Source organism: Pseudorca crassidens, chromosome 8 (assembly GCF_039906515.1).
Source record: "Pseudorca crassidens isolate mPseCra1 chromosome 8, mPseCra1.hap1, whole genome shotgun sequence".
NCBI classification, from domain to species: Eukaryota; Metazoa; Chordata; class Mammalia; order Artiodactyla; family Delphinidae; genus Pseudorca; species Pseudorca crassidens.
The window spans coordinates 46,807,115-46,822,371 of NC_090303.1; positions in this window are offsets into that span (position 1 = coordinate 46,807,115).

Below are 15,257 nucleotides of genomic sequence, written 5' to 3' on the forward strand. Positions count from 1 at the left end.
TTAGTACTTTCAAAATAGTGTTATTATGATTTTATCATTTATTTTTTTAATTTATTAGCTGGCCTATTCCTTCCATATAAAGAGAAAATTTTTTTCTCAACAACTATGTAGTTACTCTAAGACATGGCTAACCTAGGAAAGATGGGATAAGTGCTTGATTAATTCCCTTTACCAATTTAAAAAATGAGTTGGTAAATTAATACATTCAAATATGCCCCCCCATTTAGGATTATTATGACTTCATGGATTTAAACACAGTTGAAGTATTTCATTTCTTCAAAGAAAGATAGAATCAGGCCTCCTTCTAATCGGTGCTCAGATTATCCCATTTCTTGGCCAGAAGAAGAAAGGTGACCAGAAAGTGACTTTTCAAATTGACTCCTGAGATATCTGATATGCCTTAAATAGGCTTTAAGTGCTTTCTTGCTTTTGGTAAGACAAGATATTCTAGGTTTAAATTGCGTATTTCCTGCCTCAAACCTGCAATTTGCATTTAAGGAGCTCTTGTTTCTTTTGAATTAGGAATGATAATTAGAGGCCATAATCTGGGTATTATGGGTGCACACTACTACAGAGTTCTTCATTGTTTCAAGACTTTTTCAATGAATAGAGCTGAAAATGTGTGTATGTGTGTGTTTAAAATCATGAATATATCGTGACAACTTTCTGTTCAAATCAGGATCCTATAGGGTCTTTCTCTAACCTCTTCTATTTTGCATCTTCTCTTCAATGCCAGAATATCAGTTCCCACTGACATCAACATTGTTACTCATTTGCTTTATCCCAATGCACAATGCCAACATGATCAACCATATGATTATTAGAAACAGACTAAGGGCTTTTTTTTGCATTTTTTAAAAATCTTTAAGATATACCACACAAGGTATGTTCAGTCCAGTTACTATGTTTTAAAGTCATTTTAAAAGTTCTCTATATGGTTATGCTATCAACTATAATACACGTAGGTTCATTTGCTCACTTTGCTTTTGAGTTTTAGGAATTGCTTTTTTTAGAATTGTATAAAACACATAGTTCCAAACTCAAATATTTGAAACATAATGTATTCAAAGAAGTATACTTTCAATCCCTGTCCCACTATCCTCTTCCTTCTAGTAACTATCTCTTTTAGGTTTAGTTTATCCTTTTATTATTATTTTATTTTTGTTGTTATCATATTTTAAGCAAATATGTATTCATATCCCTCTCCACCTTGTAAAATTCCATACCCAAAGTGGGGCATTTTAGACTAATTTATTTTCTTAGTTGCTGATGTGGTTTATGAAGTAACAATAAAGACAGCTATTTCACAAATTCTTCCCTGCTAGTTCAATGTAACCAGGTGTATAACTCTGTTCAGATGCTATATGTTGTAAATGTGCCACAGTACATAAAACAAAGGCTGTTTTATAGAATTGAGTAATAAACAACGAGATAAAAAATTGATCAGGGGCTTCCCTGGTGGCGCAGTGGTTGAGAATCCGCCTGCCGATGCAGGGGACACGGGTTCGTGCCCCGGTCGGGGAAGATCCCACATGCCATGGAGCGGCTGGGCCCGTGAGCCATGGCCGCTGAGCCTGCGCGTCCGGAGCCTGTGCTCCGCAGTGGGAGAGGCCACAACAGTGAGAGGCCCGCGTACCGCAAAAAAAAAAAAGAAAAAAAATTGATCAAAGAAAACATTTCCCACTTTTCCCATGTCATTTGTCAATTGCTAACTTAGCGCTCCTAGTAAGGTCATGCACTTACTGACACTCTTTCTCCTTGAACATTGCAGGGTTTGGACTACTTATATTCTTTATTTCTTTTATTTGGGATATTTCTATTCTTTATTTGTTTTGTTTCCCAAAACATCGAATTTATGAAAATATACATATCAGTAAAATACATATGTATGAGAAGTAGAATGGTGAAAAAGTAAATAGTTAATAAATCATATTTTATGTTTGTAGATTAAAAACATTCAGGAAAGCACAAAGAAAAAATACTGTCATCCATTTTCTCATAACCCAGAATAAACCACAGTTAACATCTTGATATACTGCCTACAATTTTTAAAGGGAAAAAAAAACACCTGATATTTTTCTTTTTGTAAAACAAGACCTACTCTTTATAAAAAATAAAGCAATGCAGAAAAATACAATAATGTATTTTTTAAAAAATTACCACAAACTCAGAAATTGCCACCCTTAACATTATTTTGAATATAGTTCTATGCATATTATATGTTGAAGACTATAGCAATAGTCACAGATAAATGAAAGTTATGAAAGTAGGATGAGATCCTAGGAAGTATTTTTAATAAAAGATGGTTGCTTATATTTTATTTGACTTTAGTAGAAGAAAAACAAAATAAAAGTGAAAAATGTTTCTTTACCACAAGATACTTTTTCCATAAAATAACCCATTAATGTTATAAAACAAGATCTGGAGATAAACATTAAGAGGCTAGTTTGTAACAGTTTAAAAAATAGATGTTTGGAGAGTATCTATTTATCTCCTGTTTTGAAAGATGAGGACATTAGCACTCAAACTTCCTCCCATCTTCCTTACCCCCCACCTCCCAATTTTTATAGTTATATTATTATTTTAACATTATTCAGGTTTATAACATTCACAATTATTTTTGCTACTGTACTTTCATTAGTTGTCTTCTATTCATTCTATATTTAAACAGATTTGTGTTCACCACCAGTCCCTCTAATCTAGCTTTGCCATTCTCAAGTTTATTTTCAATCATCTTTTATTTGGGTGGATGTTACCGTCAAGCAAATTTTTCTTCCTCGAGAAGAAATCATACATATTGTATTCCCTGAGTTCTTTTGTGCTGGTGAATGTCTCTCAGTGGTTCCTATGCTTGAATGACATCTTAAGTAGTTATAATATTTAAAAATTAAATTTCATTTTTCTCAGCCCTTTATGGACACTGCTTCATTGTCTTGCAGAATTGAGTGTTGTGGAGAATTCTGAGGTGGGATAGTTTTTCCCCCTGCTTGGATGTGATTTGCTGTTTTGCTTCAATATATAGGAATTCTTTCTTTATCCTTGATGTTCAATATTTCAATTAGGATATGTCTTGTTGGGCATCTCACATCTAATTTTCTTAGCGTGTCATGACTGTTTTTGTTTTGCAGATAATTCTCTCTCTTCATTTTGGGGAAATTCTACTGTATTATGTCTTTGTGAATATATCTTTTAAATGGAAATTCCACTTCAAAAATATTATGGTGTTTTTCTTTGGATCTTAATATATTTATATATATATATATATACTATTGTAATATGTATATCTAATGTCTATAATATTCTACCAAGTTGCTTTAATTCTTTGCCCTTTTCATCCACATTCACTTAGGTTATTTTACCTTTTCCTATTTGCGTAGTAATTGACTTTTGTGTCAGTAATTCACCTTTCTGTATCTAAATTACTTACTATTTCCATAATCATGTTGCATAGTCCCCAATTTGTCCACATAGATTAGTAATTTCCTTTTTCATCTCATTTAGTTGCTTTATTATTTTATTGGTATAATTTTATTTTATTGAACTTATGTTCTTATTAAGACGTTCTTGGTGTGAAGTAATTGAGGGAGTTTCCTTAGTTATGTTTCCTTCAAGTTCAGTGGTAAAATGCATGAGTTTTGAGCAAGTGCTACCAATTTTAATACAGGCTTAGCCACTTGCTAGCCATGTACTCTCTGCCTCAATTTTCTAATCCATCAAATGGGACAATAAATAGTACTTACCTCATAAGATTGCTGTGGGGGTGAAATGAGTAAATACATGTAAAGTGTAAAGAACAGTGCTTAGCACATGCAATGAACATTTAACTATTATTATGCTAGGTGGCTGTGTGTGTGTGTGTGTGTGTGTGTGTGTGTGTGTGTATGGTTAATTTTATGTGTCATCTTGGCTAGGCTATGTTGCCTAGTTTGGTCAAATGCCATTCTAGATGTTGCCATGAAGGTATTTTTTTTTAAAGATGTGATTAATATTTGAATCAGTAGACTTTGGGTAAAGCCATTATTCTACATTATATGGGTGGGCTTCATCCAATCAGTTGAAGGTTTTAAGAGAAAAAGACTGAGGTTCCCTAAGGAAGAAGGAATTCTGCCTCCAGACTGCTTTTGGATTCAAGACATCAACTTCTTGCTGAATTTCCAGCCTGGCAGGCTGCCCTGTGGATTTCAGATTTGCCAGCCCCCATAACTGTGTGAGCTAATTCCTTAAAAACCTAATCTCTCCCTCTCTTTCCTTCTCCACACACATGCACACATACACTCATACACATCCTATTGGTTCTGTTTCTCTGGAGAATCCTAAACAGTGTGTAATATATTTGCACAGTTTCTGGACCATTCTCTCCATCTAGGTGTTGCTTGGGTGGCTCTGGGCGTGACTGTTTGACTCTATTTCTATAATACTGGAGATTTTTTTCCCTCTGAGGACTAGGAATTTTGCCTTCTGTTCACATTTAGCCTGAGGGAATGACAGGGGAGGGGGGAACTTGGATGAGGTGTGATACAGTCTGAATACTTAGTCTCTGCTCTTTCCCCTGAGATTTTGGTGCAGTGTCTTGTTCCATGTCAATTCCCTGATTGGAGGGTCTGTTCCTTTCTGGCGAGCGACCCCATTGGACTTTGAGTTCTGTATGCCTGACAGCTTCCTTCCACTTCCCTGAGCGTCAGCTCTATTCTATTCCCTGGTGTCACCAGTTTCTCTCAGCCACTTGTATCCTTTATGTTTTGGAAGAAGATAATCATCTGCCCACTCAGTTTTCTTCTCTCCATGTATAGCATCATTGAGAATTCTCAGAATTTTATCAATTCACAAATAAATCTTTTGGAAGGTGATGGCAAAGTTAGGGAGACGGGGGTCCTGTGGAGTCAAGCAGTGATGGGCCTCTCTCTCTGCTTTGCTCCAGAATTTTCTGCTTCTTTCATTGGCTACAGGTTCTTGAAGATTAGTGCATTAATTAGATTGTGACTCTTGTTTGGTGGCTAATGGTAGATTTTGATTTTCTTCCTGGAATTAACAATTTTTACTTTATTTTGTAGGCGTTGTAGAAGGCCTGGAATAGTACCATGTTCATGTTATCTGACTAGTAAATGTTTGTAGAATTGTTGGATATCATCTATATCACATGGATGCATTAGTTCTTTACTGTTTTGTTGTCCCAGACTCCCTAACTTTAGAAAATCCTCTGGAGCACTGCTGTAGCTGCAAATATGACAGTGGAAGAATATGTTATCTGCAGGGTAAAGTTCCTTCTCTCTTCCCTGGCACACTGGCTTACCTTTTACATGTTATTTACCTGGGAAATCTCGCTGCTATGATCACCTCTTTTTTTCTTGTTGCCTCATGGAAATTCTAACATGCTTTATTGACTTTTTAAGCACACTCATGTCAATCACTCTTTGAAATCCTTCCAGCCTCCATTATTACCAGGCTCTGAGTTTTTGAGCATTTGCCACTGCATGGAAAGAGACGCCACTCAGAGGCAAAGGTAGAATTACAAGTTTCTGTAGCACCTGAGGTACACCAGAGGGGATTTTAAGCAGTTCTACTCAAAACCAGGTAATATAATCATGGTTTCATCAGGTAATACTAATCCCTTGCATCTAAATCTAATTACTTCCTTCTATGTTTCATGATGCTGCTTCTTCAAGCATTTAGTTGTTGTGTTGCTGTCCCTTTGTCCAGAGAGCCACTTCTTATGAGAAACTGATTTGAGTTCCTGGTATAGTAAAGTCAGAAGTGGCACACTACTAGAAAAAGGATACAGTATTTCAACCGTCCAACCTTCTGCACATGTTACAAAAAGAATTAAATCAATAAACATTTATTTAATGTTTGCTATTTTCTAAGCAAGTATGGTGTTGGGAATACAGAGCTGAATGAGTCACGCTTTTTGCTCCAGCAGAGCTCAAGAAAGTCAGAGGGGCAGGACACGTAATAGATGCTATAACAGAAGAGTGAGCATTGTATTAAGGGAGCATGGGATGAGATTTCCCAAGATGGGAGGGAGTAGGATAGAAGGCATTCCAGGGAGAGGGAACAGCTTAAGCAAAGGCAGAGAGGTAAGGCTATGCAATGGATATTCACTGGAGGATCAGACCAAGGTGGCAAATGTTGCGGGGGGTGGGGGGTGGGGGTGGGGGGGTGGGGGGTGGTAGTCTAGGATCAGGAGGGGTAAAGCAAGATGAAGTCAACTGACATTAACTTCTTGTTCAGTCTAAACATCAGCAAATCCTGTTAGCAAACAAAGGTAACTTGCTCTCGAAGAAGAGCAAAGCTCACAGCTGTTGTTTTTCACCTCATAAACTCCTAGTCACTAGTTGTTCTTGAATCAAAAGATTAGGTGTTTGGTGATTTTTTGAACTACTTACATATAGTCAAGGATAACAGTTTTTTAAAATATTTAACAAATGTGTTTTCCTTCCATTGCTTCTGGGTGCAATTGAAAAATTCGCATTGTATATACTTGCCAAAAGACTGAAGATAATCTCTTTATTCAACATGACTCTGCAGTGTTAAAATAATAAACCAGTCTAATAAGTCTACTGAACATACTCCTAATCAGTTATCAGTTTTACTAAACTGGATCCTTAAAGGTCAAAAATTCAATGAAAATTAGGGGTAGCCAACCCAACTGTCTTAGCAAAATGGCCAGTTTGTGACACGGCATAGAAACAGTGTTAAAAATCAGGAAATAAATCATTCTGAACTAGATTGATAATGAGAATGTGCACCTTCAGATTCACTGGGCACCCTAAAACAGGAAAGTGCATTTTTCAATGTCAAACTGAGAAACCCAGTTGTGAAGCCATACTTTATTCCCTTCATCCCCTAGGCAGTAGTTTAATAGTTAATGTATCAGACAATTGATTTTGAACTCTGAAAAGTCCTCCCTGATTACCCCAGTCCTGGGAAGACCTTGCCATTTGGCAGCCATGGCCACTCTCCTGCACTGCTTCCATTAATGTCTCTACCAAATGGGTTTTGAACTCAGGCGATCTGGTTCCAGGGTCCATGCTGCTAGCTCTTACCACCATATTGTCTGGGCTGCTGTAGAGTTGATGTCATTTATGTGCTGAGGGTTTGGGTGGGGGATGTCTAAGGGAAGCACTAATCATGTATTCCTATTTTCTACGCTTCACTTTTGAATCAAATCAAGTCACTGTAAAACTCATCTGGATTTCATTGCTTCTAATTTTTGTAAAAATACTATCACAGGTCTATAGTATAACATATTCTATTTAATTGGGTGTTTAGATATAAAATGTAAGAGTTTTTGATTTAAGAAATTGCTAATGAGGAGTATATATGTTTTGATCAAATAGCTCTTATGGCATAGTTCATTGTGTGTTTAATGTTCCTTTTGTAAAAGACTGTGAGATTTATTTCTTTTATTATTTGGTGTATCTTCTCTGGAAAACTGGTATGTCTCCTTATATCAGATAGGAGTTATTTTATCCAATATTTTCACCTCTTTCCCCTTGTTTTTCTTCTGTTTTATTTATCTCAGCTGTCAGAGAACTTAGAGCTAGTTTTCGATTTGGGGGCTCAGTTTTATTAACTTCTAGTCTAGTCTAATTACTCAACATTTCTCTTTAAAACTTGGCTTTCGTCTTATGTTTTAATGTTTAAAATTAGTTTATATCATTAATTTATTATAAATAGCTTCAAATTTTATGTATATATACATAGACATACATATATATGTATATATATATAAAACCAAAAGACCTGTTAGGTTTACATTTCTTATCATTTCCAATACTAATAACCCTGGGCCAACTCTTCATTATCTCTTTTCTATATGATTTCAATAATTTCTTAACGATTTTCCCTGACTCCTGACATATCGCCCTCTAATCTATCCAACACAACACAGTTTATAGGAGAACTCTGATGATATTATTTTGCTCTACAAAACTCTTCAGTAATTTCCTCTTTTTCACAAAGACAATTACAATCTCCTTAACTCATTGCTTAAGATTCCCTAATATGCATTCAACCTAACTTTTTAGGCTTTTCTCCCTCTAGTGTTCCTCTTTTTTGTGTTTCTCAATTTTTTAAAAAAATTTTGAATTTATTTTTGGCTGTGTTGGGTCTTCATTGCTACACGCAGGCTTTCTCTAGTTGTGGCGAGCAGGGGCTACTCTTGGTTGTGGTGCATGAGCTTCTCATTGTGGTGGCTTCTCTTGTTGCAGAGTGTGAGCTGTAGGTGCACGGGCTTCAGTAGTTGTGGCACACGGGCTCAGTAGTTGTGGCCCGTGGGCTCTAGAGCACAGGCTCAGTAGTTGTGGCGCACGGGCTTAGTTGCTCCGTGGCATGTGGGATCCTCCCGGACCAGCGCTCGAACCCATGTCCTCTGCATTGGCAGGAGGATTCTCAACCACCACCAGGGAAGTCCTGTAGTCTTCCTCTTTGAAATTTTTAATTTAGCCCAACTTGACTACCTGTGGTCTACCCAGTTGTTCCAGCCAGAAACCTCAAAGTTAATTTTCTCCTTTCTTTCATCTCTGCTCCCCCACCCCACCCCCGCCGCCGCCGCCACCGCCCTCACCCAATCCAATTCATCAGTTAGGATCCTCACCTTTTTTTTTATGGCCACACCAGGCAAGTCCTCCTCTTCCCATTTTTGTTGCCACCTTGTGAGTCCAGAACAACTTCAACTGTCTTCCAAACCGCTCTCCACAAAGGAATTATAATGAGCTTTTAAAACACAAAGAGCACCTTGTTACCACCCTGCTTAAAACTCAAAGTGGCTTAAATAAGATCCTTAACCCTGGCCTTCAAATCCATGCATGATCTGGCCCATGCTTACCTCTTCATGCTCACTTCCTGCCCCTCTCCTCTCATTTACTCTACTTTAGCCTACCAGTGTCTTATCAGTCCCTTGAACACAGCAGTCCCAGTCCATAGTCTTTGCCCAGGTCCTATATCTGGCTAGAGCAGGAGCTGGCAAACTAGTCTATGGGCCAAATTTGGTCCACTGCCTGCTTTTGTCAATAAAGTTGTATTGGAGCAGTCAATGCAGATTGGGTTAGGTATTGTCAATGGCTGCTTTCATGCTCCAGTAGCAGTGTTGAGTAATTGTAACAGAGAACAAGTGGCCCCCAAAACATGAAATATTTATTCTTTGTCCCATTATAAAATGTTTGTTGACCTCCAGGCTAAAATATTCATGCCCCTTCTCCTTGCAGAGCTAGTCTTTTCTCATTGTACTGCTCTCAGGTCAAATATCTCTACCTCAGAAAAGCTTTCCTGATCACCATATCTAAGCAGGTTACTTCCTAAATTTTCTATCATTGTACCAAATTTGTGATTCCATTACATTCACCACAAGTTGTGTTTAACTATTGTTTGTTGACCTGTGACTATATTTTTAATTGAAATATACATTTCTTAAGGGCAGGGAACATGTCAGTTTTGTTCTTCACTTTATACTCAGTTCCTGAAATAATACCTGATCATAGCAGGTAATAAATGTTATCTGAACAAATGAGTGAACCTGTCCTATGTCCCACCTCCAATTTAAAAAATAAGTTCCCTTTTGCTTGGTGAATATTCTGAGATCTTTTAAGCAGCCCCTTTCCTAGTTTATCTTTCACTGAGAATGCCCTTCCTCTGTACTGCCCTTATGGGGCCCTCTTTGTAGTTTAATCTGCTCTCATGGGTGGGATCAGGCAATAGTCCTTAAGTCTTTATTTTGTCTTGAGGTGTTGGGACAATGCATTTACCTGAGGAGAATAACGTGGAAGTCCAGAGAAACACTTCCCTTATTAAAAAGTTACATCAAAATGAAAATAGAGAAACTGTTTAAAAAAAGGAAAACTATGAAGTATCATTACTCAAAGCCATGTGGTAAGATCCAACCATATCTGCTTAGAGATAATTTTCTTATTTAAAAGTACAGGGGCTTCCCTGGTGGCGCAGTGGTTGAGAGTCCATCTGCCGATGCAGGGGACACGGGTTCGTGCTCCGGTCCGGGAAGATCCCACGTGCCGCGGAGCGGCTGGGCCCGTGAGCCATGGCCGCTGAGCCTGAGCATCCGAAGCCTGTGCTCCGCAATGGGAGAGTCCACAACAGTGAGAGGCCCGCATACTGCAAAAAAAAAAAAAAAAGAAAAGTACAGAAACATCTAATCTTTAAAACCTTAAGAAATTCATGTATAAATAGATACCCTAGTATATGTAAATTACCCAATATAATATGTCCTTAGTAGTGAAACTCCATCATCTGTATTGCTTGAGCTTCGATCATAGCATTAAGATAGAAAAAGAAACAAACTTTACCATTGATTACAAACTTTATCAGAACAGTTTTATAGGAAGACTCCAGAGATGTTTTATTGCTCTGTAATCATATGTCCTTATTTACAGTGATAGTTTTGATGTGTTAAGAACCATGCATAAGGCTAATTAATTAATTAATTGGTGGGAAAATCTTAGATCCAAGCTCCGTGTTGTTTTTAGTAGATTTGTCTGAAAGGAATGATGAGTAAGGAACACATGAAGGACAGTATCCCAAAATATCCTGGTGAAGTAACCAGTGAAAACTTCAATAAAAAGGGGAACTGAGAGACAGAGAGGCATGGTTAACATTTTTTGTGGGAAAGAGTTTTGCCCAAGACCTTGGGTCTGGTTCAAAAGCTGAGAGAAACCCTGGGAGACTTTACTACACTTTGACAATGATTTTCATAGCCTGGAACAGAATTTAAAAGAAATCATAAGCTCTTGTCTGAGCAAATATCTAGCACTATATGGCTGTCATCATCTGTGAAGTTTAAGGGAAATCTGAAGCCACTAATGCCTAAACCATGGAGAGGTCTGATATTCCATCCTCAGTGCTTACTCTATAAACAGAAAGTAAAAAGGCCAGCAGCCTTCTACTCTGCTTGTCTTGTACTGGCCATGAGTCATTGTTAGTGCTATGTAAAAATCGGTCATAACAGATATGACCAGTAACAGATATAATTACTTGGATTAAGAATTAAATATAAAATAATAATTTATTATTCTACATCTCTGTCAGTCACAAGAAGAATCAATAGAATTATGGGTCAATGGATTTTTAATTATAAGGAAGTAACTTAACTAGAGGTCCAGTGATTTATCTTCCTTTCTTTTAGCCAACTGAATTCAAGAGATTTGGGACTGATTCTTCCAAAATTAGCAAATAGCATTACCAGTAACTAGGAATTCAGAGAAACCTTTAAAAATTTATTGCCAGTCCCTTTTCCATTTACTTCATTTTGGATTCCCCATCATCTTTCTAGGGTAAGTTATCAGTTAGAAGAAGCTTCGTGAAAGGAAAGGAAGTCCAGTTATTTCTTTTTTTAAAAATTTGTGCCAGTGGCAGACTGCAAGTTTGTTCTACCAACATTTCTTTTTTAAAAAAAATAATTAATTAATTTTTAGCTGCGTTGGGTCTTTGTTGCTGCGCACAGGCTTTTCTCTAGTTGTGGCGAGCAGGGGCTACTCTTCGGCTTCTCATTGTGGTGGCTTCTCTTGTTGCGGAGCATGGGCTTCAGTAGTTGTGGCACGTGGGCTCATTAGTTGTGGCTCACAGGCTCTAGAGCGCAGGCTCAGTAGTTGTGGAGCACGGGCTTAGTTGCTCCGTGGCATGTGGGATCTTCCCGGACCAGGGCTCGAACCCGTGTCCCCTGCATGGGCAGGCGGATTCTTAACCATTGTGCCACCAGGGAAGTCCCTACCAACATTTCTTTAGAATATGCTAAGCACACAAAAGAAAAATAATTTCAATTACTGCATCCATTCTAGTGTAATGGGATTTTGCTACTTTAATCTATACAGTGCATAGCTGTTTTAAAACTTTGAGATTCATAGGTGATTACACGTACTTAGAATCATTTAGAGGCTATAAGAACATAGATAATGGAATGAAATGCAGATATCGCAGTAAGATGGACCTGGTTTATCGTCTGTTTTTTTATCGTATGCTAGCTGTTTGACCTTAAGCATATAACTTAGACATCTTATTCCGTATGTGTGTGTGTGTGTTTGTGTTTAATATTCCTATATCATAAGGTTTCTGTGATGACAACATGAAATCACATTGTAAAACACATAGCATAGTACCTGGGAACTGGTAGACGGTAAATTGCAATCATGGTTATATCATTATTACTCTAAATGTAGAATTTGAGTGTTCCAGGGGAAATGCAATATTCACTGAGAGACATATCTTGGTATGGAGAATATTTCCAGGGAGAAGTTAGCTCTGTATACGTAAGTGAAATTAGCTTACTCAACACTTAGTTTCTGTAAATGAAACCGTAGCCAATGTATCTTTACTTTTCTTATTAGGTATCTAAGCTTGCAGCACTGGCCTGTATTTTATGAATGCAGTCTTCATGAGTTTAGATATCAGAATTAAGGCACAGCTCACTTTAAGCAAACTGGGATTTAAGATAACCTTGAGAGTGAGATGAAAGATTTGTTTTAATTTTAGATTCTTGTATTTACAGAAAGCTCCATGATGGATGTTTTAGTTCAAGCTGCTGTAACAGAACACCACAGACTAGGTGTCTTGTCAACAACAGAAATACGTTTCTCATAGTTCTGGAGCCTGGGAAGTTTAAGATCAAGGTGCCTGCAGATTCAATATCTGGTGAGGGCCCCTTTCTTTGTTCATAGACTATCTTCTCACTCTGTCCTTACAGGTAGAATGAATGAAGAGCTTTCTGGGGTCTTTTTTCATAGGGCACATTTCACATCTGGGTTAGGATTTCAATATATGAATTTTGGGGGGACACGGTCTGTAACAACGGAATTTTAGAATTGAAAGATACCCTAGCAATCATCTTGCCAAACACTTTTTTCAGGTGATGAAACAGACAACCCAAAAGATGTTTCTAAGGTCATATAGTCAGTTATCAGCTGAACCAGGATTAGAGCTCAGGACTCCTGACTTCCGATCAGCTCTTCCTGTGCCTGGCTCTGCTTAATTTAGGACAATTTCCTAGGAGGTGTGATAGTTGAATTGGTCCAGGTTAGCAGGCTTTTCCAAATGTTTAAAATATGCCTCTATTTACAAAAATTGATTCTTGTTATACTTTTGGGGAACATTGACATTGGTGGTGAGGAAGAATGGGTGAGGCAGCATGAACCACCTACGCCCCCAGACGTATTGAAGATGAATACTGCTCAGGCTTCAGATAACTGCTGGGTTCCTGGGCTGCCACGGGGAGCAGGTGTGTTGTGTATATACCTTTGGCAAGAGGTGCATTTCTTGAGAAAATAGAGAAGTTTTCCCATAGTGTGTGCAAGAAGAATCTTCTTCCCATTAACAACACAAAATCTTCAGTAAATTCTCACTTCTCATTATTGCATTTGGACCTATTTTGTTGGTGTGTGTGTCGGGGGTGGGGGCAGTCTTATATGTTAAAGTGTTTAATCCTTCATCAAGACGAGCACAAGGCAACAGTAGCAACTGCCCAAAGAGGCTGGGCCATATAAGATTATAAAGAATAGTGAGAATAATGATAGCTATTTTTTATTGAGTGCTTACCAAGTGCCAGATTTGTGCTAAGTGCCTTATTTCATTTAATTATTGCAGTAACCCTCTAATGTGAATACCATTATTATCTGTCTTATTGACAAGGCAACTGAGGCTTTGAGAGATTAATTTGATCTAAGCTCAGAAACAGAGTAGATGCATTTAAGATCATTTTACGCTCTCCAAGGCACCGTCTTCCCAGACTCTGGAACTACAGCAAAATCTGTACTGTTCATTGTCAGTAATGATGTCTCTCTGCATCAGCATTAGCTCTCATCTCAGAGGGGTGCTGAAGCATAAAGTAGTGATGCACGATGTGAAGCTCGGTGGTTTGACTTTATTTTTCTTCCTGTTTGAAAACTTTTTATTTGCATATTTTAAAAATGGTGCATTCGAAAACCAAAATCATCTGAAGAACACACAAAAAAATGGCACTCTGATGAAACTGCATTTTACAACCTGCCAGACACCTTGAACCAGCTTAATTTTCACTGAAGATTCACCTTGGTTCAACCCAACAGTTTCATCATCAACATCCAAGTACTTTTTCTTCCCTGCCAGCCAGCCAGACCTGCCTGGGAGAGACAGGCTTTCTCTGTCGGTAGTTCTTGATTCTTCGATGTGAAAAAGAGCAACATAGTCATTTAAATCTGATCCAACCCCTGCATCTCACAAACTTAAACAGCTAAGAGAAGTAAAATAAGAGGACAATGCTTGTGGAATGAACAGTGCCTATCTGTGGCACACCTCACTAGCATTCACCTGTTTCCTTCTCCAGTTTGATCTTTTCTTTTGAAGACGGTAGAGCTTTCTCTTACACTTCTGTCTTGAACAACTTTGGCTTATCGAATTTCTCAATCTCAGCTATATCGGGTTTGTCAGACGTGGTTGCAGAGAAAGTGGAGTGAAGCAGGCAAGCCAGCAGAGTCCAGTTCGTGAGTCTTGCCTAACTTTTTTTTTTTTTTTTTTTTTTGCGGTGTGCGGACCTCTCACTGTTGTGGCCTCTCCCATCGCGGAGCACAGGCTCCGGACGCGCAGGCTCAGCGGCCATGGCTCACGGGCCCAGCCGCTCTGCGGCACATGGGATCCTCCCGGACCGGGGCACGAACCCGTGTCCCCTGCATCGGCAGGCGGACTCTCAACCACTGTGCCACCAGGGAAGCCCTTGCCTGACTTTTAAGCAGTTGCTGTTCAGCTGAACAATTGGAGTGAATAGATGTAAACAATTTTTGGCAGTTTAAGACAGTGAGCTATATTTACTGCCTTCCTTACTATTAAGTACTGACTCTGTTCGTGGGAAAGCAGGTAGGTGTAGCTATAGGATTACCTCAGGTTTTTTTGCTGTTGTTGTTTATTTTTTCTTAACAATTGCACATCTCTTCACCTTCAAATTCACAGTTGGAGTTTTAAACCAACTGACAGTCATAAAGTCAAGAGTATGTACTCTTGTTCTTACCCGGGAGTATGACTAATGGAAACATAGCTAACAAGTTGTCCTCACAGCCAAGCCTCAGCAGCCTACTTGATTTGTTCCCAGTTGGACAGGCAGAAGAAATAGAGGAAGGGTTACAATGGCGGCATTAAATTCTAACCTTCTGGGCTTAGATTGGGATCTTTTGTCTCTGACAAAGGTTTATAAAGTTAGTAATTATTAAAACCAAAATAAACCTCTAAATAGCCTTTTCTGTAAAAGGAAAAAACATCTTGGGGCATTGAAAATCCCGCATGAAATG